Genomic DNA, 23170 nt, shown 5'->3' with positions numbered 1-23170 from the left:
ACCAGCATTCACAGTAAGAGGACCCTTAAAACCCCTATCTGACAGGAGACAGAGGTGTGAAGGGGCCCTGCCGGTGGCACATGGCTCTGCCCAGGGAAGCTGACAGCTCGGCCCTGAGCTTGGCAATGCGCCCGCGCAAAACTCGAAGTACAGAGACCGAGTTACAGATGACAATGCGGTAACTGCGCCTCAAGATACAAGAACGGAACCTGAGAGTTAGGGGCGTAAGGCCGGCATAGCAGGAGGCAGCATTTCAAGCATGAAGAAGGGCGGGAGAGCACGGGTCTCCCGAGGCAGCTTGGCTCTCGCTGTCTCTCTGCCAGCAGGAGACCAGCCCCACGTGGCAGGACCACAGGCAAAGACAGGCTTGGGGGCTGGAGGGGGAACTGCGAGAGGAGGTGAAGGAGGTGACCACCTCAGTGTCACATCCTATTGTTTCTTATTAATCGGACATTTTCCCGTCTAGCCTTCGGTACCCTGCCTTTGACTACCATTTACAATGTAAGACCCAGGGCAGACAAAGCACTGCCCCCCCCCACCCTTGTTATAACATCCGGGGAACCTGTTGGTCTGAATAAAGACACAGGCTTCTCCCCTGGGGGTGGAGAGGGAAGCCTGTGCTCCAGGGCAGTGTATCTGGCAGGCACGTAAGTGGTCAGTCAAGGTGAACTGTTGGAGAGAGACGTGAAGTCACCTAGGGGCATCGTTCATCACTGTTCTGGCCTCCCAGGTGCTTGCCCCTCGGACCCAGGGAAAACGTGTGGGACGTCACCAAGCACAGTGCAGGGCACAAGCCACAGAAGGGCCGCTGCCGCCTGGGCGTGCGGTACAGGTGAGATGGGCCGGAGAGAAGAGTGAGCAGGGCAGTGGAGCCCTTGGGTCTCAGCAGCAAGGAAGGGGCTGCTCTAAAGGGTAAGGGAAAATCTTCCACATGGGAGGTGAGTCTACGGGCCGTGCCCTGCCGAGCGGGCGAGGGGAAATCCCTAATTCCTTTAGTCCGCCACCTCCAGCAGCGCATTCCGAGACTGGGAAAAATGAGAAGATGAGCCAGGGAAAAAGGTCTTAGAGCCCTGTGAGAAATAAACTCACGAGAAGGGAAAGTCAGCAGTTTTCCAGAGTGGAAAGAGAAAGAGAACCACCTTCCAGAACGCCGACTGTGTCCTTCCCAGGGGAGTGCCCATCGTGGTGCGGCCTGTCTTGCGTGTGTGCAGCAGGCGAGAGCATCTGGAAGCAGTGATGCTCTTAACAGCACACCATGAGCACACCACGACTACTGAAGCACAGTACAGAGTCTAAAATTCCCCGGTACAGTACGGTAGCAGGAGCCCAGACTCTAACTCACTCACTAGCCCCATACAAAGTGAAAAACCAAGTTAAGAAAACCACTGCTTATTATTTATTTTTTTCACATAAATGGGAAACAACAGCATCCTGGTCTAGCTTGAAAATCACCAGCATTCGCCAAGGACCACCTGGCTAAAGAAACAGAATCTTGAAATGAGTGTTCATTCAAGTTATTTTTGTACCGCTTTTGATGAACTCACAGCTAATCCACAACTGACGGCAGAGCTGGTAATCACACAGCCTTGTAAAGCCAAATGTGTACACTGCACAAACCATTATAAAGCATGACACAAAATAATGAAATCAGTTAAAGAAGGGAAGAGGAGACAGGAGAGAAACATCAGCTTGACTATAGTACCACTTGTCGATGCTTCCATTGAGTTCACTCCTCTCTGTATCAAGTTTATTACCTCGTTCTACAGGATTTACTCACACTAACTGCAGAGAGCCGTGAGTCAGGATTAGAGCCATTGCAGCTGTTCTTCAAAAACACAGCCCCGTCCCTGGCCATGGGCTGGGCGGCGTCCCGCAAAAAACCAAAAGGTCGCTGATTTGATGCCGGGTCAGGGCACGTGCTGAGGTTGCGGTTTGGTCCCCAGTCTGGGACGTGCGAGAGGCAACCGATTGATGTTTCTCTCTTGCACCGGTGTCTCTCTTCCTCTCTTTCTCCCTTCCTTCCCTTCTCTCTAAAATCAATAAGCATGTCCTCGGATAAGGATTAAAAAAACACAAAAAAACAAAAAACCATGGTCCTCACTGTCTTCGCTGAGGAGAGACCGACCACTCCCTGTTAACTTCGGATCAGCGTGCCTTTCACGCGGGGGACGTGCAGAAAGCTTGCTGAATGTTACAGCTATGCAACCTGTCCTTTTTCACTCCATTGTCACAGATACTCGTAAACACCAACGTTTCCTCCAAGATTTCCAACCCCTGGGAACCTGTCAAGGGTTCTTTCACACCTGGACAGGTCCCACCACTGCCCCTCCTCGGGGCTCACAAGGGAAGCTCAAGAGAGAATGATGGGAGGGTCCCTGGGAGCACAATGCGGGGTCTTCTCAGCCCTCCGCCACCTTACTGCACCAGAGGACCACCGAGATCTACTTCCGCTGATATTTACCTACATACGTACGTATTTACGGATAGTTCGTGCACAACAGAGGGTACAGTTTTTTAAATAGTCCGGGTGCAAACAGCTTTAAAACTAACTCATAGACTCAGAACACAAACTGAGCATCTCCAGCAAGGGTGGAGTCCGGAAGACGAGCGATGAGCAAACGGGATGGTCACTGTCTGCGAGGATGACGTGCGAGGCCCATTTGGACACTAGAGGACTGACAGGAGCCAGGAAGGGCGAGAAAACTAATTTGCTCCTTCATTCAAACGGTGACACGAGGGAGCTGTACTTCCAGTTTCTAACTGGTAGGGCCTCACAAAGCCGCGCGTGGAATCAGCACGCCGACCTCAAGTGCTGACTTGAGACTCTCGCACAAGAAGATCCCGAGGAAGCTTTCACTACGTCCTTCTAGCTACGTCAGACGTAAAATTTTAAGTAATTAAGGGCTCAGTTTAGGATGTCTGCTGAAGGAAGTCAGAATAGAATAGCAATAGACAGACATAACCCTTTGAAAAATTATCATGTGCTTGGAAATTACATTCTTAAATTGAAAGTGTGTATGACACAGAACCGACTACAAGTTCCACCCAGAGTGTCGAAGTCCACGGCAGTTTTAAAGGAGGAGGAGGAGGGGCCGAAACCCAGTCAGTCAAGGCAAAGAGAGCTGGACCATCAGACAGTTTTCTGGAACTCTGGGCCATGGCGTGAGCTGCCTGCAACTATGAATATCTTCGTACAGCTCAGGCTGAGTGAAAATTTATTTTTATGCTCCTGCTACTTAGATCTAAGCAAAAAATAACCAGCCTCCCAAAGTTCCTCCCTCTGCAGAGGAATTGAAAGGGGTGGGGTAGGAGGGCGGACGTGAAGAGCTGAATAATTTGAGCTATTTTGCTCATTTACACAAGTTTCTGCAAAATCCTGTGGCTCTGTAACTCTAGTACTACCAGCTGAGAAGGGACTGAAATTACTGGGCCTAGTTATAGTATCTCCCAGAAGAACACACTTAATAGGTCAACGGCCGTCAATCGCACTCAGGTGTGAGAAGGAGCGAATGTACTTAATACAGCATCATTAGGGTTAGACTGAGGAGAGGCCTTTGCAATCCAGTTCAGCTTCCCCCTTTCACCACGGAGGGAAATGCTTCTAAAAAAGTGAAATCACGTAGGGCCACAGTTACTCAACAGTCTAGGACTTAAACCCCAATCTCCAGATGAAAGGGCCCTCACCCAAAGTATGCTGACGAATAAAAGCTTCTGGTCCGCCCTCGTAAAAGCAATGCGTATCCACCGTTTGCTCTGAACAAGAAAGGGGCACAGAGACAGCTCACACGAGAATCCATCTCCTCCTTGTTGTTTCTTCTCTTTATAAAAGCTTTTTATATTCCCTTTGCAAATGAGCAAGTTTAACAGATGCTACAGGTCCCTCCCCCAGGGTTATAGGTCCCTCGGGGGTGTACTATTTCTTCCACTCTGAGTGATGTACATCTATTGGGGTCCCCCCCCCAGGGTTACAGGTCTTTAGATCCGATGGAAAACATGACCACACTTCTACATTCGCAATACCTCCCGAAGGCAACCTGCCTACTTCCAGGGAAGATGCCACTGCACTAAACTCACTCACAAGGCCCTAAGTGCTCCAAGCAGCCACCCTGCACGCTGTCCACGGAAACCAGAAATGGGTTTCGTTTGGCTCTTAACACCCAACTTCACTGTTGGTTATTTTTCACCTGTTTTGGTAACACAGACACACAGAGCAGGCTCCACCTTAGAAAGAACCCTCTCTGCATTCCCCCCCCCCGCCACCCCGCCGCTGCCTTAAGCTGTGGAAAGTAAAACTGACAAACACACAAAAGGGCCTGAAACCTGGCAAGGCGCGCGCTCCCACACGAGGAGCACGAGTTGTTTTTCCAAGCTGAGTGTCTGACTCCCCGCCCGGTACAAGTTCTGCAGGGACAACTGTTGATTAAAAATATGCCCTTCAGTAACGGCAGCTCGCTCCTGCCCAAACTAACTTTCCAAAACACGGCAGGAGAAGAGGCTTTCATTCACCAGAGTGGTACAAGTGGGTTTTCCCCCCATCCCAACTCAGGTGGAAGAGGAACGCTGAGGTGCTAATTCCTTTAGCACCAAGGAATCGGGAAAGACACAGGCAAGGGGACAGAAGAGTTCTGACACGCCCTCGGGTTTTCATAAATTCATTTCATCCTCACAAAGACGACAGGAAGCAGCCATCCTCCCCAATTTACAGATCAGAAAACTGAGTCCCCGAAGGCGGAGTAGCTTACACAAGGTCCTCCACAAAGTGACACAGCTGGGGTCTGCTGTCAGGCCAGGCCCGAAGCCTTGCTCTTACCCTCACCTCCTCGGACAGCAGCCCGTGTGCCCGTCTCACACAACCCGGGGTCCCCAGCATCTCAGTTGGTCCTTCCCCACTGTGGGCACCCAATAAACGCCAGATGAATACATGAATTAAAAGATAACTGGTAAACTCAACAACAACAGACCAACCAGATTCAAACTGGGCAAAGGGCTTACACGGACACTTTTTTCAAAGCTATACGAATGGCCAATAAGCACATGAAAAGGTACTGAAAATCACGAGCCAGGAAGCTAATCAAAACCACAATGGGCCCTGGCTGGTGTAGCTCAGTGGGTTGAGCACCAGCCTGCAAACCAAAAGGGCACTAGTTCGATTCCCAGTCAGGGATCATGCTCGGGTTGCAGACCAGGTCCCCAGCAGGGGGCGTGCAAGAAGCAACCACACATGGATGTTTCTCTCCCTCTCTTTCTCTTTCCCTTCTCCCCTCTCTAAAAATAAATAAGAGCTTAAAAAAAAAAAAAAACCCAAACCCACCACACCTCACCCCCTACTGACTCTAATCAAGAAGACAAATAACAAGTGTTGGTGAGGACCTGAAAGAATTGGAACCTCGTTCACTGCTGGGGGCGCGATCACTCTGGAAAAGTTTTGGTGTTCCTGAAAAGGCAGAGCTCCCATGCAGTGTACCCACTCGAAAACTTAGAGACTGTTGTTCACGGCAGCACCACTCATAGTTAAGTGAAACGCAGAAACCACCCAAATGTCCCTCAGCGGATGAAAAGATGAAACATGGCATCCCCACACAACGGAATATGATTCAACTGTAAAAGGAACAAAGTATGGATACGTGCTCCGATACGGGTGGAACCCTGAGAACGTTTTGTTAAGTGAAAGAAATCAGCCATATTGTACAATTCCACTTACATGGGGTGTCCCAAAACAGGCGAACCTGCAGAACCGGAGAGCACGACGGGAGCCCAGGGCTGGGCGCATTGTAGGGAAGGAAGAGCCACGGCCCCCGCGCAGGGTTCCTTCTCAGCATAAAGAAAATACACTAACACTGGTTGTGGTGATGCTCGCACCACTCTGAGCAAAACAGGTAACAGGTGCACCCCGCAGTGTTCCTGTTCACCCCCGACAGCCAGTTTAGACCAAACACCTGAAAAATGACGCGCAGAAACCTCCGTGATTCTAAAACGCTGAACACCAATGGGATGGACCCCCCCCCCGCCCCGCCCGACTCCCCACCCCGGGGCAGGGATGCCTCTCCTTGACATCAACCCGAACTTCTTAGTCTTATTCCCTATCACCTGCCCTCAAACCACGGGGCAATAGACCGTTGTCTCCATGTGCCTCCTACCTGTGCACCCTCTGGCCTACAGTGTTCTGCCTCAACTGCCCCTGCATAGAAACTCCCCTAGATCACCATCAGTGCCAAACACAAGCGCTAATGCCTACTTCGGAAGCCTGCCTTGATTCCCCCCCATACACACAACGTCCAAGGCAAACCAGTGGAGCATCCTCCACGGGGCCACCACACACCGTTTTCGCCTACGCCGCACCCGTGAGACAGAGAGCTCCCGGTACCCAGCACAGAGTCTTCCCAGCACGCAACAAAGCGGGGATAAGCTGGCGTTCTGAAGGCTTTCTCCCACTCCATGGACACTTCCTATCAGTCAGCTTCATCTGAAAAGATGTGGCACAGACTTAACCACGCTACCAAACCAACCAGGTGACTGCCAGGCCACCAGTGACAGGGACTGGCCTCGCCCATCTTTCCCGGCCTCTTTGGCATTTGAAAGGGCTCACGCCGTTACCCAGGGACCTCTGGTTCAGCAAGGCCAAGTCCCTTTCGTCAGTACAGCAGTGCGTGGCCCTGACAGGGCAGAGCCAGCCCCACCGAACAAAGCGAGAAGCCCAGTGAGAGAGAGAGAGAGCGCGACTTGCCCGGGTCCACAGGACTCACGAAGCTGAGCCTGAAGCAAATCCGGGACCTCAAGCTTCTTAACAGTGGTTCTGATTCCACAAGCTGGTTTGCTGAGAATATTTCCAGTGAAAATATTATACTTTTAATTACTTAAAATAGAAATACAGACCCAGACAAGTACTTTTTAAGTATAAAAAAAGACTGGAGAGACATGCTCTAAAATACTGAAATGATTTTCTCTGGACAGAAGTATGAATAATTTGCTTTTTTTTCCTGTATTTTTGTGTCTGTATGTTTTATGTCTTATATACTGAATACACATATTGTAAAATAATGTGTTATGAAAATGTAAGGGCCACTTGGATTGTAAAACTACTTAGTATATAAGGAAGAAATAAACCTAAGAATCTCAAAGAAACATAGTAACTTCACTGGAAAACTAAAATCTACATTTGACTCGGGTACCAGATTCTCAATGGAACAACCTAAGCAAGCCACATGTGCCTTACAACAAAAATTATCAACATGGCTTCAGGTGATATACTTTCTTTCTGGTCACCCATGTATGAAACTTAGTGGTAAAAGTTTTCTTTCACAGAGGGTGTAAAAAAAAAAAAAATTACCCTGCCTAAAATGTTTATTTATTCTATAGTCTGGAAACGAAAAGTCTTGAATAGGTTCCTTCCTGCCTGGGGTGTTAGAACACAGTATCTCCAATAAGAAATCATTCAATGGAGAAAATCAGTTAAAGAGAGAATGTGGAAGTCAAAAGATTTGATTAAAAGATGTTTAGCAAAATATCCCTAGCTCCTCTTATCTCTCCTGAGAAAGGAAAAAGGTACACCAAATATGTCAGTGCCCTGCTGGACCAGGGATTTGTAGAATGGGGGGTGGAGGGTGGGAGAGACTCATTAAAGCTGCCTTCCTTTTGTACACCCTTCATACATCACCCCAAATTCCGGATGATCGGCACATCCTGAACACCCGCATGTTCAGGCCCTGGACTTCAGAGATGCTACCGTAAATCAAGGACTCGGCCACTTTAAGTGTCAAACATGGGTAGAGCTGAAACTGGGGTGTACTCCAAGCTATTCTTAGATCTGAGTAAGCAGCGGAGAATACACATATTAAAGTACTTAATTTGAGTCGGAAGTGTATCAGGCCTGCTCGTATGAAACATTAAGGCCGCAGACTGTGCCTCTCTCGTCTCACTGGGACCCTGAGAAGGGGCAGATGAGAACACCTCTCCCGGGGACAGGCACGCAGGCACACTGGGACCCTGTCAGCAGGCCGACTCCTCCGTTTCCGATAGTCCGCAAAGAATACTTGAAAGATTTTGTTGCTGAACCACAATAACAGAGACAATTAAAAAACAGACCCGCCCATTGAGCTAGTGCGAGTGGAATCTGTCCTTCTGGAAGTGCCAGATGGAGATTAGGAGGAAAAAAAAAGCTCTTTACTAACTGTGGCCAAGATTCCTTGGTACTCGGTGCCAGGGCCAGGATATTAACCCAGATGTCCTAGCCAAATTCAAGGTTGGTTAATTAAGTCCGCCAACCTATCAAAAGAAAAAAAAAGGAAAGAAAGAAAGGGCCTCATCTGTTCCCTGACTGAAGTCTGAAGAGGTCACTCTTACTTGAAATTCCTGTGTCGCGCCATCAGTCAATATGGTTTCCCTTAAAAGTACACTGTAACTCGAACACTGATTTAAAGCATATGGATTCTTTGCGTTCCATCTACATGGGGAAGATACACTACATGTATTAAAAACCTGTAAGATGCTATAATACTTTAAAGCCTCCCTGAACAGGTATCTAAAAAATTCATATGCGGGGTGATCCTGGAGACCAACATAAAGGTTTATGTTAACTATAAATTTTGAACCATGAGACGGTTGAGACTAAAAAGGAAGGCTTTGCTGCTGGGAGCACAATTCCAGGAAAAAGCTACAGACGCGAATATCAGTCACAAGGCCTCCCAGGGAGGAGCCAAGACGCTACACACACATAGGACAGACAGTGCACGCCCAACAGCGGGTCCGAACAGCAAGCGCCGGCCGGGCCTCTCCGCCAGCCACTGCAGGTTCCATCGCCAGCACACTCTCCACGCCACTCAACATCACCTAACATAAACTCGGGTTCGATTTCCAGCTCTGTACTCACTGGCTGTGTGGCCTTTTAGGTAAGTGAGTAGAATTCCTTGAGCCTCGGGTCCCCCCATTGTTAACTCTTTCTTCATCAAAATCACAAACAACATGGCATTATTCTTTACCTTTCGCTATTTTACAATATGTTAGTAAGTACCTATTTAGGACCACGACCTGTATGGCCTTCCATTATCTGCCCCCTCCCAAGCCTCCACCTCAGGACCTTTGCACTTGCTCTTCCCTCTTGGATCTCTATTCCCTCCCCTGCTTCTTCTAGATTTCTACTCAAAAGCCACATTCTCAGCAGGGTCTCCTCTGACTGCCCTACCTAAAATTTCCATTGCCCTAACTTCTCCCCACAACCTAATGTTCCCCTTCCCTGTTTTTTTTTCTTACTATGTATCACTACTATTAATTTTATTAATGGTTTATTCTCTGCCTCCCCTACTAAAGGGAAGTTCCAAGAGAACAGGGATTTCTGTGTTTTATTCACTGCTGTATCACCAGCGCCCAGAACAGCACCTGGCACACAGTAGGTGCTCAGTAAAAATCTGTTGAGTGAAGACTGAGAGAGAGCTAATTCCCACTCACTGACCAGCAAACTACAGTACCTCAAGGTGAACAATAAGCCTGCAACAAATACCGATGTCCATTCTTACACCACAGGAAGAGACAAGCCACCTCCCCTCTCACCTGGACAAGGAAGGGATTAAAGAAGCTGATAATGCGGATAAAGTGTAAAGTTATATGAGGTGATCACTTTAGCTAATACTGTATAGACGAGGTTTTAATATGAACAAATTATTAAGCAATTTTCCTTTGATTTTACTACACTACCTTTTTTTTTCTTTAGCTTTGACTCCTATAAAATTAGTTTGAAACATATGGACCTCATATTTTCAACTAACTAAATAAATATTTACTGAGCACTGGGGACTCTGCAGAATTCTGCAGGGGGTGCTATAAAGGGAAATACATGTGTGGCAAGGACCCCTCTCTCTCTCTCTCTCTCTCTCTCACACACACACACACACACACACACACACACACACACGGAAGACCAGAAACACAGCAACAACTGAGAACTCCAGGCAGCCAGTATGCGATGCATTCACAGGTGCCGATCTTTGTAAGGAGTTCAAGAGGAGCAAGTCATCTCTCATCCCTCATCCCTCATCCACTAAGTTTAGAATCCCACAGAGACAGCACTTAAAAAGCAAGAGTCAGCCCTGGCCAGGTAGCTCAGCTGGTTAGAGCATCGTGCCCATATGCCAAGGCTGCGGTCCCAGCCCCAGTCAGGGCACACGCACGAATCAACCAATGAATGCATCAGAAGTGGGACGACAAATTGATGTCTCTGTCCATCTCAAATCGATTTTTAAAAAAGCAAGAGTCAAACACTACTAAGCTAAGTGCACATACGTGTATGGATCAGGTGGGATGCAACAGACTCAATGTTAGACACAGGGTAAAAAAACAATTTGAAATATACAAAAGCGCACCGGTTTCTACATTTCTAAAGAACAGGAACCAGAGCAGCTTACGTTGTGCTGAGGCGCACCAGGAGCTCAAGCAACTGTCGAAGGTAGGGAAGGGTGTGAGCTTTATCTTCAGACGGAGACCTACAGGTTCCAACACACTTCTAGTTCCAGGGTTTTGGTTTGTTTGTTTTTTGAACCAGGCCTAGTGGGAAGCCAAAGATGTACTTCTCTGAACCTTAAAAACTCAGCACCAGCCCTTGGCCAAGCATTCACCCACTTCTGTATTTAATTACCGCCAGCCTCGTTCCTTGCTAGAGACTCACTCTACTCATTTAATTATAAAGCACCTGGAGTCAGAACTCCTGAACTCCAATCCTGACACCACCACTTGCTCCCTGTGTGACCCTGGGTAAGGCGCTTCCCCTTCCTCAGACTCCTCTATAAAATGGGAATAATGAGAATGATTGAGATAAAACGCACAAAAGACTTGCCCAGGGCTTGACCACAAGAAGCCCTCAATAAAAGGACATTGTTATTTTCAGAGGGGAAAAAAATGCCCCCAGGCTGGGGAGCAACATCCCTGAGGATTCTTGCAAAAGGTTATCATTAAAAGCCAAAGTCGAATGTCAGGTGTAACTGAAAAATATTTTTAAGAAAAGCCAAAGGCAGCCGTGGCTGGGTAGTTCCCTTGGTTAAGAGCCTCGTTTAGACACACCAAGGTTGCAGGTTCCCTCCTGGGTCAGGGCTCAGGCAAGAATAAATGCATAGATAAGTAGGACAGCAAATCGATGCTTCCATCTCTCTCTCTCTCGTCAATTTTGTAAAACACCCAAACTCAAAGACTGGTCTCTGGACTTGTGGACACTCTAAGTAACAGTAATCATAACAAAACAGGAACACCAACCGCAACCACAACCTGAACCGCGGCAGCAACACGGTCCTTACTCAGGTCTCGCTGGCAGGCACTGTCCTAACCTACAACAGCAAGGCAACGAAGAACCAAAAAAAAAAAAAAAAAAAAAAAAAAAATTGCAGCATTTTTTCCACCGTCCTTTCTAAATACGATAATTGGCCCCCAAGTTTTGCTAAAAACAGGTATCTAGAAGGGCTGCAGACTTAACGTGTAATTTCCTCCTGCCAAAGAGGTGGGGCTGCGGCGGGAGGAGGGGGTGGCGCTCGGCCCCCGCCAGATGGAAAAGCCACAGGCAGGGGACAAACAGTCGAGCTCGGGATTTAATCCCCCAACCCAAACCAGGTTTTTGAAGCCCAGCCCCCCCCACCCCCCCCAGGAGAGGAATCGGAAGGCTCTGCTTTTAAAATAACCCCGGAACAAGTGTCATCTGTCTTCCGAGCCAATCCCTTGCCCAGGCAGAAGGTTCGGGTTACAGAGCAGCGGTGTTATTTCAGAAATCCTCGTCACCTCTTATCATCCACCTTCTCCAAGAATCACAGTCCCATGGGGAGGGGGGGTGCGGGGACAAAGCCACCACCAGCCGGGCCGGGGCCACACCGCCGGCCGGCGCCCGCCACGGAGGCCACGCCAGGGTGTCCTCCGCTCCGGCTCGCGGGCACCGGCGGGGCCAAGGGCCTGGGGAACGCGCGGGCGACGGGGCGGCAGCGGCAGCGCCCGGGGGCAACAGGTCGGGGCCGGCGCAGACGCCCCGGGGCCGAGCGGAGGGGAGCCGGCGCCCGCGGCGCGCGGAGCCCTGGGCGGCGCAGGGCAAGGAGTCCAAGCTCCATCTTGAGGCGGGCGGAGGAAGGGAAGGCCGGGCGCGGCGCTCACAGGGCCGGCCACTTTCCCGGCTCTCCCGGGGAGCACCCCAGGCACCGCTGGCCTCCAGGGCCATCCCCCCGGGGCTCCCGGGTCCCCTCCGGGGCGGCCCGGCGCGCGGGGCTCGGCCCCCGTCACCGCGCCGGGCGGCCCGACGCGGGGGCCCGGCTCGGCGGGAGGGAGGGAGAGAGGGCGCGGGGAAGGGAGAGGGCCCCGCTCACCGCCCGCAGCCGCCTCGGTCGTCGCCGGCCGCCGACACCTGCGCCTCCGCCGCCGCCGCCGCCTCCCGGCTCCTCGGCTCGGGGCGGGGAGGGGGAAGCGTGACGCGCCGCCGCCGCAGCCGCCGCGGGGCCGGGCGGGCGCGCGCCGCCAGCAGAAGACGCCGCGGCGGCTCCTCCCCGCGCGCCCCGCCCCCCGCCCGGCCGGGCGCCCCGAGTCCCGCGCCTGAACCCCCGCGGCTGCCGCCGCTTTGTCTGCACCCAACGCGCCCCGCGGTAAGCGAGCCTCGACCCCGCGCCCGCCGCCCGCCCGCCCGCGGACCCGAGTGGGGAGGGACCCCGCGGGGCCGGCGCCCGCGCGGCGCGTCTCCGCAGTTCCGCGTCTCTGAAAGTGCGCCCGGGAGGAGCCAGGCGCAGCCCGCGGCTCCAGGCCGCCAGGACCCCAGCCTCTCCGTTTGCGGCTCAGTCTCCCCCGCGCCCCCGCCTCGTCCCTCCCGACCCTGGGCGAGAAATCCTTTGAACGAGCTAGGAGGAGCTGCGCGCCGCAGGCTCGGGGTAGGGGGCGTCCTCGGGCCCTCCAGGGAGAGATCCGGGCGAGGAGTCCCTGGGAAAAGGCTGAAAGCGCTGCCCAGGGCAGAGGAAGCCTGGGAAGCACCGGGAAAGGCCGAGGGCTAAAAATCCCTTGAACCGAGCCCAGCACTTGCTCCATTAGTTTGAGAAAGGCCTCTTTTATTCGCCCCAGCCGCTTGGACGGAAGCCCTGCTTGACGTCCCGTTCCCCCCACCCCCGCCCTGGATCTCTTTTAAAAGCTTTTGAAAGGGACTGGAGGGGTGACAGCGACAGCCCGCTCGGGGCTGGTGCAGTAGGGGCAGCCAGCATTTCACTCTCATGGACCATGGCAACCCCAGAAGCTTTGCAGCTTCTGGAAAGGATTTGCAGCTGTCGGGGAAACCCAGGATTTTGCAACGACTCAGTGGCGGATAAGGGGGCCCGGCTTCCTCCTTCTGCCGGGTAAAAGAGAATAATCGGGACAGTGACCCCTTTGCTGACCTTTATTCAAACCACGCTGCTGCCTGGACCAACAGGCACGCACAGAGCAGGGGGAGGGAACTACAGTAGAAAGGCAACGAAATTCTGAACAAAGTGAATTGATCTGGGAGCCCCTCCCCTAGATTCGCGTTTTTAAATCACAAAAATGCCACTTCCTAATTCACCATCGCCCTGGTTTGCAAGCTCCGAGGCCAAAGTGACGGTGGCACCTCTGAAATCCAGTGTCTGAATTCCTCCACCGCCCACCCCGCCCCACCTGAACACTTTCCAGCTCTGATAGGCAACCTGTGTAATAATCACAGTGAGGCAAGGGCCGCCCCTAACGACGGCAGGGTGCGGCTGTACACGTGTCTGTTTATTTCTCTTCTGCTCTACTCATTCTGCTGAACCCATCTTTATTTTTAAAGGCCGAGATTTTGTGCATCACGGATTTTTTGCATTAATTTTGATTTCTTAAAAATATTGCATTAAAATACTATTTTTGGTGCCTCCTTAAATTTGGTGATCAAGGCTGACCCCCAAAACTACTACTGGCGCATCTGCTCCAGCCCCACAGGGGTGCCAGTGTTTGGGTTAAAGTTGCCCAGCCCTCAGCTCACATGCCATGTCACCTGGAACCCCTGGTGACACCTGGGCTCTCGGGGGAAAGTACTAGAACAGCTCCAGGCACAAAACTCTGGAAAATGGAGGGAAGTGGCAGCAGCAAGGCAGGTGGGAGTTCCCAAAGCTTCATTCCACACAGTGGGAAAGTGGGTAAATACCTGCTGTTTCGTCTTTCCAGAACAAAAATAAAGCTTTGATCAGGTTATTAATGTAACCAACAGAGATAACTGCAGAGTGGCAGAGCTGTTGAGGGAGAGGTGTGGTGCTATAGTCAAAACAGGAGGTCAATAGAGAACATCTACAGATGATAAATAAGTAACAGTATAATTATATTTTGAGAGATATGGAAGTTAACCACCAGAAGAGCAAAAAGCAAAAAATTAGTGGTCTCTGGGGATGGGGGTAGGAGACAGAACAATGATGCTTTTCATTATAAATCCTGATATACTTAATTTTTTTAAATTATGTGCATGACCCTGACTGGTGTGGCTCAATGGGGTGGGCATCATCCAGCATCAAACCAAAAGGTCCCAGGTTCAATTCCCAGTCAGGGCACATGCCTGGGTTGCAGGCCCAGTCCCCAGTTGGGGGGCGTGTGAGAGGCAGCTGATTGGTGTATCTCTCTCACATTGATGCTTCTCTCCCTCTCTTTATCCCTCCCTTCCCTTCTCTCTAAAAGTAAATAAAATCTTTAAAAAAATAAAAATTATGGGCATGCATTACTTTGACCTTTTTTTTTTTTTAATGGTATAAGGTAGCTAAGACCCTCCAACAAAACCAGTAGAGGGTATTCTCTGCAACACGAAAGGTGTTCGTGGTTTGTTCCTACACAGCTCTTTGGCAGTAACTATTTTCTCTGCTGGTTTTCGGCAGCACAGCGTGTTGGTTACTTTATCTCCTGTCTGACTCCACCCCTCCTAGAATGGAAGTTGCAAGAGAGCGAGGATTGTAGACTCATTCATTGCTCTAGTTTGTAAAAGGAGCGTAGGACTTGCGGTTGGTGAACGGTATGAAACTGGCTGGAGGGTGCTGTGTAAACTGCTGTAAGATGTAAGGATTCACAGAGCTTTTAAAATAAAACACGAAACAAAAGCTGTCCTAGCAAGAATGCTCTTTAAAGTAAAAGTCAATTTTTTAAAAAAAATTCCTGAACCATGGTAGATAGGTAACGATTAAAAACCTAACTTCTGAGAGATAGTCCATGATTACAATAATCTTTATAAAGAAGGCATAGGAATCCATTTTCACTATGCTATTTTTTCTACTTCTACAATTACACCTACTTTTACTAGCGTTGTTGTTTCGGAAACCAGAGTGAAATTAATTCACTCACTTATCCAACCAGTATTTTCTGAACGCCTACTGTGTCTCAGGCACTGTTCCAGGCTTTGGGGGGGATCCAGCAGTGAAGATCCAGTCCCTGTCTTCCAACCTTGACTTTTACTGCTATCCGATTTACAAAAGGTTGGATAATCATTGTTCTATGAATTCCTCTGGTTTTATGCCCACACCCATTGTCAATTTCATGCAGCTCTGCTAAAAATTGAGGTAGGTAGAGATTTATAAAGTCAGATACAAGAAAAATGTGTAACGTCGATGCAAAAAGTGACCAACACAGAGCAAGACAGAGTCTTAAACTGCAAAGAAAGGGAACAGAATAAATCCCACGATACGCGGGGAAGCGTTCATAGGTTGTTTTGGACCCAACACTAATCCATCACTGAAGCCAGTGAAGACTGCCTGCTATAGCTCCTTCACAGAAGCAGTGCCGATGGCGGCAGAATTCTTTAAAAAGCAACATGATGAACTGATGACAAGCTACTAAATTTAAATCCAGACGGTCCCTTCTCGAGGAGAACCGCCGTGTGACCACAAAAGCTGTTTTGTGCCCGCTCAGTCAACAAGGAATTGTGTCAGCCAGGCACCCAGGTCAGGATGTGAGCTGAACTGAGGGCCTTCGCAACAGCCTGGGGCTCGGCGTGCAAGCAGGTCCATGACGTGGGGTTGACAAGATGACTTAGGAAGTTCCTACCACAGACATTTTAAAGATTCTGTGACTTTTACCCAGTAAAGCAAAACGTGTGTGGAATCAGAGGTCGATGCAGCGGTTTCAGAAACACTTGTTAAGCGCCTGAAAAAGTGACTCGATCTCCAGCAAAAGTCAGGCAGATGCTAATACAAGTATACACGTGTTTAATGGGGCACTGGTCCCAATAGCCACAGGGTGGAGATGAGCCAAATGTCCATCACCTGATGAATGGATGCACAAATTATGGTCCATCCCTACAATGGAATATACTCAGCCAAAAAAAAAAAAAAAAAAAGGTCCTGGCTGGTGTAGCTCACTGGATTGAGTGCTGGCCTGCAAACCCAAAGGTCGCTGGTTTGATTCCCGGTCAGGGCACATGCCTGGTATGCAGACCAGGTCCCCAGTAGGGGGCGCGTGAGAGGCAACCTCACATTGATGTTTTCTCTCCCTCTTCCTCCCTTCCCCTCTCTCTAAAATTAAATAAATAGGAGCCTTGGCTGGTGTAGCTCAGTGGATTGAGGGCTGACCTGCAAACCCAAAGGTCGCCGGTTCAATTCTCCGTCAGAGCACGAGGGTTGGGGCCCAGGCCCCTGTTGGGGATGTGTGATAGGCAACAGATGAATGTTTCTCTCACACATCAATGTTTCTCTCCCTCTCTCTCTCCCCACCCCCCTCTCTGTAAATAAAATCTTCAAAAAACAATTTTAAAAAAGACCCATCTCCAGATGGAAGAAATAAGAGAAGATGTTATACTTTCTGGGAGTGAGGAAGGCAGAGCCACAGGTTGAAATCTGGGGCAGAAGAGGGTGTGGCTCCCAGAACCTGGAGCCCTTGCTCTTGTCCCCACTCCACATTCCAGAGCCTGGAAGAAAACCCTCAGGCACCAGGACAGCTCCACCCAACGTCGTTAAGATGGGCGTCGTTAAGATGGGCGGGAAGGTCAGGCTTAAGGAAGATCCTATTTGCACTTCTGGGCCTCCCTGGCACACTAGGAGGCACGAAAGGCTGATTGGGAGTTTTGTGTGGGACTACTGTAGCAGCACTGTGACGGGCTCAGCAGTGCCAGCTGTGCCAGTGAGTGGGGCAGGAAGGCTGAGTCAGCAGGAGGAGGCACCGCGTCCTGAGTGAGCCAAGAAAGAGCTTATGTCAGGGCCAGGTGCCAAGCAAACCAACGCTTGGTCACGGAAGCAGGACAGTCTCCTGTAAAGACCTCAGCTGTGTCTGCCACTGCTGATTGCCCCACCCCCCAAGATCCTTCCCACCTTTACTTAACAAACCTCAATTATATCTGACGTGGCAACGTGCCCAAAAACCTATGCTCGCTTAGCCTTTTCCTAGAAAAGTTGGTGAGAAGCACTTCTGGGAAAGCTTTTCCTTCCCTGATAAATGGAGACAGATACAGAAATGACAGCTGGAGCCGAAGCAGCTATGTTGTTAACCGGAGGTAATGAGCCTAGAGACAAAAGCCAAGAGGTGGAGGTGGCGGAACAGAAGAACTGGAAGGACAGAATGCCTCTCCTAGAAAGAGACCTATTTATCTGGGGACAGTATTTGATAAGCACCAAAACAGAATTACTTAGAACAATAAAATAAGTATTTGAGGGCTAACAGACTGGTTAAAGAGGAATTTTATGAGGAAAATAGAAATGGCTGCTGAGACCTGCGTCTTACTCCAAATTCTTGGGGAAATGTGCGTCAATGGTTAATGCATCCTGAATTTCAGTTTGCTTTTGCGGGGAGGAGCCACACAGCTCTGAGTCCCGCTCCTGCGCTGACAAGGTCTTATTCACATGGGCAGGATTCAGGCTGGGTCAGCTCTGAATTTTATCCAACTGCTGGGTGTCTATTAGCTATGAACAATCATGTGACACAAAGACATGTAACTTTAAACTTGATTTTGGTGCTTTGGGCCACTGCTCAGACAGACAATTCCTTGGAAGAGCAACGTTACTATAGGCCAAATGGGTGAGGAGAGGGTTGAAAAATTGAGTGCACCTGAACTAGGTTGGTTTGTTAATGTTACTGTTCGGCATTGTTACCCCAGCGGTTCCTGATTTTAAATACTTCCTTATTCCACGTATTTTTTTTTTCCTATTCTGGAAGTTACCTATTTTTAATCTCAAATATTTTTAAAATAGGTTGGTTCCGAAAGAACTATAAAGCATGGTAACCCTCATACTTGCGAGGCTGTACTGACTGCATTAAGGGATTCCATGATACATGACAATTCATTCAGAACTGGAGACTTATAATAAATTGCTTGAAACATACATGACGGATTTTTTAAAAATTGCCACAATATTTTGTAGCTCATCCAAAGAGGTGGACTCTCTTTCCCGGCCCCCTGCAGCTGAGCTGGTCTTCCTGACTTGCCGTATTAGTGGATAAAGAAATCCCTGCTCTGCAGAACTTAAATTCTAGCTGGGAAAGGCAGCAACAGACAAGCAGCAAACTATGTAACAGAGAGTAAAAAATGCTACTTGGGAAAGTGTAGCTCAAGGGAGAGGGGAGTGACTGGGTGGTGCGTGTGTGTTGTGTGTGGAGAGGTTTACATCAGGTGGTAGAGGTGGGGTCACTGAGAAGGTGAGATTTAAGCACAGACTTGAAGGGGTGAGGACAGCTGGATTTCAAGGGGCAAGTGGTTCCAGTGAGGAAGCAGCCAGCAGGCCTGAGGGACCTCTGCTCTGTTCGCTGTCATCGAAGGACCATCCGTGGAACCCCTCGGGCGAGTTCTTACTGCTGAGTCCCCAGGCCTCTGGGCACATTCAGAGAAACTCAGACATTTCTTTCACTTACAAATGTAGAGGCCACACGTCCTGCTCCTACCAACGCCTGTCCCCATCCCTGATTCTCTCCATGGAACCATTATTAGCTTCCAGCCACCCGACTAGCGTGCAGCCTCAGTATCCTTCCACATGTCCGCATATAAGGAGCCGAGTTTGCACCAATACAGCAAACAGAACAGTAACTGGTTTGGAGAGTCAAGGCCAGCACAGGCACGCAAGGCAGGTGGCAGAACAGAAGGAAATGTGTTTGAGGCCTGTGAGAAATCTGCCCTGGGCCCAATCCCACAGCCTGTCCCGATCCGGTTTCATGTCGCTTCATGTGTCATTCCTCAATTATGACTAACGAACTGGCCTCCCACCACCGCTGAAAGCACTGAGAATTTGCTCCCTTATGACGTCGCCCCTACAGACCAGCGACCTCAGCTGTCCAGAACGGCGGAAAGCTGAGTCAGGGTTTACCACCTGCATTTTCAGTGAAGTCCTTGTATTAGAAACATTCCACATGGAGTCAGATTGTTGATAGCTCATTTTGTGTAGAAAATGCATTTCTGGTATCTAGAATTGTGTTAGATGTGTTAGAATCTCCCATCACCACCGATATAATAATAAAAAGATTAGGATCGGGAGCATTTGAGAGCTTGCTTCCTGGCAACTGTTGTCAGTTTTGGCTCAAATAAACTCTTACAAAAGTTCTCAAAAAAAAAGAATCATAACTCTTTTTTTTTGCATGATCCATTCTTTCTTTTGGTTAGGTTAAACATTTTTGGCATTTCTGTCACAATCTTTCTAGATTTTTTCCCCATTAACCCATATGTTAAAAAAAAAATCCAAAGAAAGGAAAAACAGTCATTGTCTTCCAGTTTACTCAAAGAAAATCTAAAATACAGTGATAGGTTAGGGGAAAATGAACTGAATTCGGACAGTAATTAGTAAAATCACCCAATGAACGTTAACTTAGAGAGTTGTATGGGGTCAGTCTCACCAATAGCATCATTTAAATCCTGGGGAGGAAGTAATTTTTCAATACCAGTTTCAATCAGTAACCACATTAGTGGGTATCAGATGGTGAATTTGCAAAACAAATTATTTTGTAAATAGACCATCATATCAAAATTGCCAATTCATAAACAACAATTCAAAGATTTGATGCAAAACAGTTTGACACTTCTGTAGTGCAAAAGGTACCATAAACAAGTAGAAAATACGTGACAAATCGCAAACATAGTTTTGCAGTGTACTTAACGGAGTATGTATATTTTTAATAAAGAGTTCCTATGTGTCAGTAAGTAAACCAAAAGAACAATGAGCAAAGGATATAAAGACAAGTCACAGGAGAAATAAAAATTGGCAATAAGCATATGATATTCAACCCAACAATCTATAGGGAATGCATCCTATACGCATATTTCCACCAATATTCAAAGATGTACCTTTCTGAAAGTTCACTGCAATAACAAAATATTGTAAACAATACTGAATAAAATATTGTGCGTTGCTAGGCAGCCATTAATAACAATAGATTTCAACCACACATTGGTGTTTCCCTCTCTCAAAAAATAAATTAAATCTTACAAAAATATTTCAAATCCTGGCAAGGAAAGCACAGCATAATCTCACTTTTGTCAAAATACACCTGTAGACTACCTGGCTCGTGTGGCTCAGTGGACTGAGTGCCGGCCTGTGAACCAAAGGGCTGCTGGGTCAATTCCTCATCAGGGCACAGGCCTGGGTTGTGGGCCAGGTCCTCAGTAGGGGGCGTGCAAGAGGCAAGCACATACTGATGTTTTTTCTCTCCCTCTCTTCCTCTCTCTAAACATTAAATAAAATCTTTGAAAAAAAAAAAAAACCACTTGTAAGACTCACATACAGAAAAATACTAAAAAAGAACAAAAAGATCTTAGCATTTGCTCACGAAAAGTTACACCAAACTGTGAACAATGAACAATGGGAACTGAAAGTTTTGATTATACACATAAAGGACTTTTGCATTTATAAAACAAATATGTATTACCTTTATATCAGAATCAAGAATTTCCATTTTGGGGAAAAAGAAAAATGTTTTAGGTTTAGAAAACAGTCTGCTGAGAAAATAAATTTTGCTATGAAGGAAAATGGCGTGGGCTTCCTTCCTCTGGGTGGTTTTCCATCAAATGTATGACTTTATTACTTCTTCTGCTTACAATTTAAAATACAAGCATTTTAAACAAAGAAAAAGTATCTTAATTTTCTCTTTTTAAGTGGTTATAAAAGGGTATAATTGAACTGCTCCCGAAAATGCGCTGAAAGTGGCCTCTGATGCCTAGACAGCTAACAGCAGCCGACGGGAGGGGAGCGCACGGGATGTGACGTTTACAGAGGCTGTTTGCTAAATTGTAAAACCCACTGTTTCAAAATCCAAGTGTGCATCACAAACACACGCTCTACAGCACTGTAAGGAAAGCGTTCTTTCATTTTAACTTTACAGCCTCATTCTCTCCATCCCTCTAAAGGAGTCATTTCTTTTGGAGCCTCCCCCCAAATCCTTTTTTTTGAGGGAGGGGAGGACAGATGTCACTTCCCCCCCGCTCCACTGCAATATTCCAACATTTTAGCTACATTGCTGGTGCCTTACAAAGCATACTTGTTCCGAGACTTCTAATTTATGAAGAATATAGTAATGGTTCTGTAACTGAAAACTATAAACTTTAACAAAATAAGTTACTCCTAAACACGTAAAAGTAAATTCACACCATTAAATCAAACAAACAGATTAAAGGAAAACGAATTCTCCTAAATGCTGAAGGAAAGCGCAGGCTGTGTGGCCAGGGGTCCTGGGAAACGGTCATGCCCGGTCAGCCCCTTGGGGACTCACCCTTGTCACAGCCCCCTTGCTGGTTTTGCCTTCTAGTGACAACCTACGAAGTGTGAGACAGAAGAGCCCCGTGACGCCAGCGGAGAACTTGCAGAACCGACTAGGAGAAACCTCTTGTTGGCAGAAAGTAGGCCGAATTTTTGACCACTTAAAGAAACGCAATCTTTTTTTTAGAAAAGAAATCAGTCATTTGGCATTTTAGTAAGGCTTTCCACTTACCTGTTCAAGGAGGTGACAAAGAGCTGACTTTGTCTTAGCAACCTGTGTATTGCAGTCCACATTCCTTTTAATCCAAGGCAAACCTTAGAAACCGGTCCCCACCCCTGAGGTCCCCGCCCCAACCCTGAAGTGCACGGGTTTGCTTATGACCTCACCTACCCACGCCCGGACACCTGTCCCAACACGCTCACGTCCAACCCATACCTCGCTCCTCCACCCAGCACTCTGCATCCTCCTCAAACACAGGCTTCAGAATGAATCTTACTGTAAGTGGGGCACCTTTGGAAGGCAACTACTTCCCATTTTTCTGGGCTTCCTTCTACAAAATGTCTGCTTCCTCTCCATCACCCTGCGCTCCGCTGCTGGGTTTCTCTTCCTGAAGCACCTCTTGGATGTTTTCAGGGAGTACACCGCCCGGGTCAATCTTTCGATCATTTTTCTTCATAAAATTCAAACCTCATAGGAAAGCAATCAAGAGTTCTCAGCTTCAGTGAATAAACAACCCTTTTAAGTCTCTTTCTACCCTCCTGAGTGTCTGCTTGTTTTAATCATGGGATTTCCGGTACATTTCAAGGCTCATTATCTATAGAAATCCTATCTACCCTTTAAGCATTAGCTCAAAGGCTTTTTCCTGGAGTCTTCAAACACCCCCCAAACTGGAACCCACGGCCCTGGGAATCTGAAGCCAGCCATCCAGAGCAGTTTTTCCCACAATAACCCGGGCGCCTGGCCCTCCTGCCAGCGCACTGAGTGGACGTTCTCCTGAACAAGGGACCATCTTGGTCTTCTCCCACTAACGCAGATTCTCCCACTGTCGCGTTTTTTTAAGATTTTATTTACTTCTTTTTAGAGAGAAGGGAAGGGAGGGAGAAAGAGAGAGATACATCGATCAGATGCTTCTCGCACATCCCCAACTGGGGACCTGGCCTGCAACCCAGGCATGTGCCCTGACTGGGCATCGAACTGGCGACCCTTCACTGAGCCACACCAGCCAGGGCGTACAGACCACTGTTTTCTTTTAGTGCCCGAAGCACATACGATGACTTAACATAAGCTGTGTCCTCCAAGACATAACTGAATAAATTAAGAATCAGGAGCCAATTCTTTGGAGAAACCGGGGTTTTTACAGGGCTTCTGACAGGGAGGCAGTCCATTGGTTAATGCACAGATGGGGAGGCGGGTCAAAAGGAGCTGGATTTAGATCTGCTGGGTTACATACCAGCTGTGTGTCTGAGGCCTTTCCTCTAATAAAAGGTGAAGGTAGCAACACGAAACCCAGTACGGAGGTACACAAACGGGGCAAAGCACCACA

At 48.5% G+C, this 23170-nt stretch overlaps 1 protein-coding gene across 5 annotated transcripts in view; it reads right to left on the bottom strand.

The window, feature by feature from the left end:
- The window catches only part of CLIP1 (CAP-Gly domain containing linker protein 1), a 98553-nt gene extending 76575 nt beyond the window's left edge, over positions 1–21978 (bottom strand). For 4 of the 5 annotated variants that reach the window (XM_053928274.2, XM_053928277.2, XM_053928279.2 and 1 more), the window contains exon 1: positions 12324–12463. The gene's annotated coding sequence lies outside the window, so the exon portion shown is untranslated. Of the gene's footprint in view, positions 1–12323; positions 12464–21858 lie in introns of those variants that run through there. The other variant, XM_053928275.2, reaches the window with a different exon arrangement.
- Positions 21979–23170: the final 1192 nt, after the last annotated feature.

Source organism: Desmodus rotundus, chromosome 7 (genome assembly GCF_022682495.2).
Source record: "Desmodus rotundus isolate HL8 chromosome 7, HLdesRot8A.1, whole genome shotgun sequence".
NCBI lineage: Eukaryota > Metazoa > Chordata > Mammalia > Chiroptera > Phyllostomidae > Desmodus > Desmodus rotundus.
The sequence above is the reverse complement of the archived record's forward strand: the minus strand, read 5'-3'. Positions and strand labels throughout refer to the sequence as shown.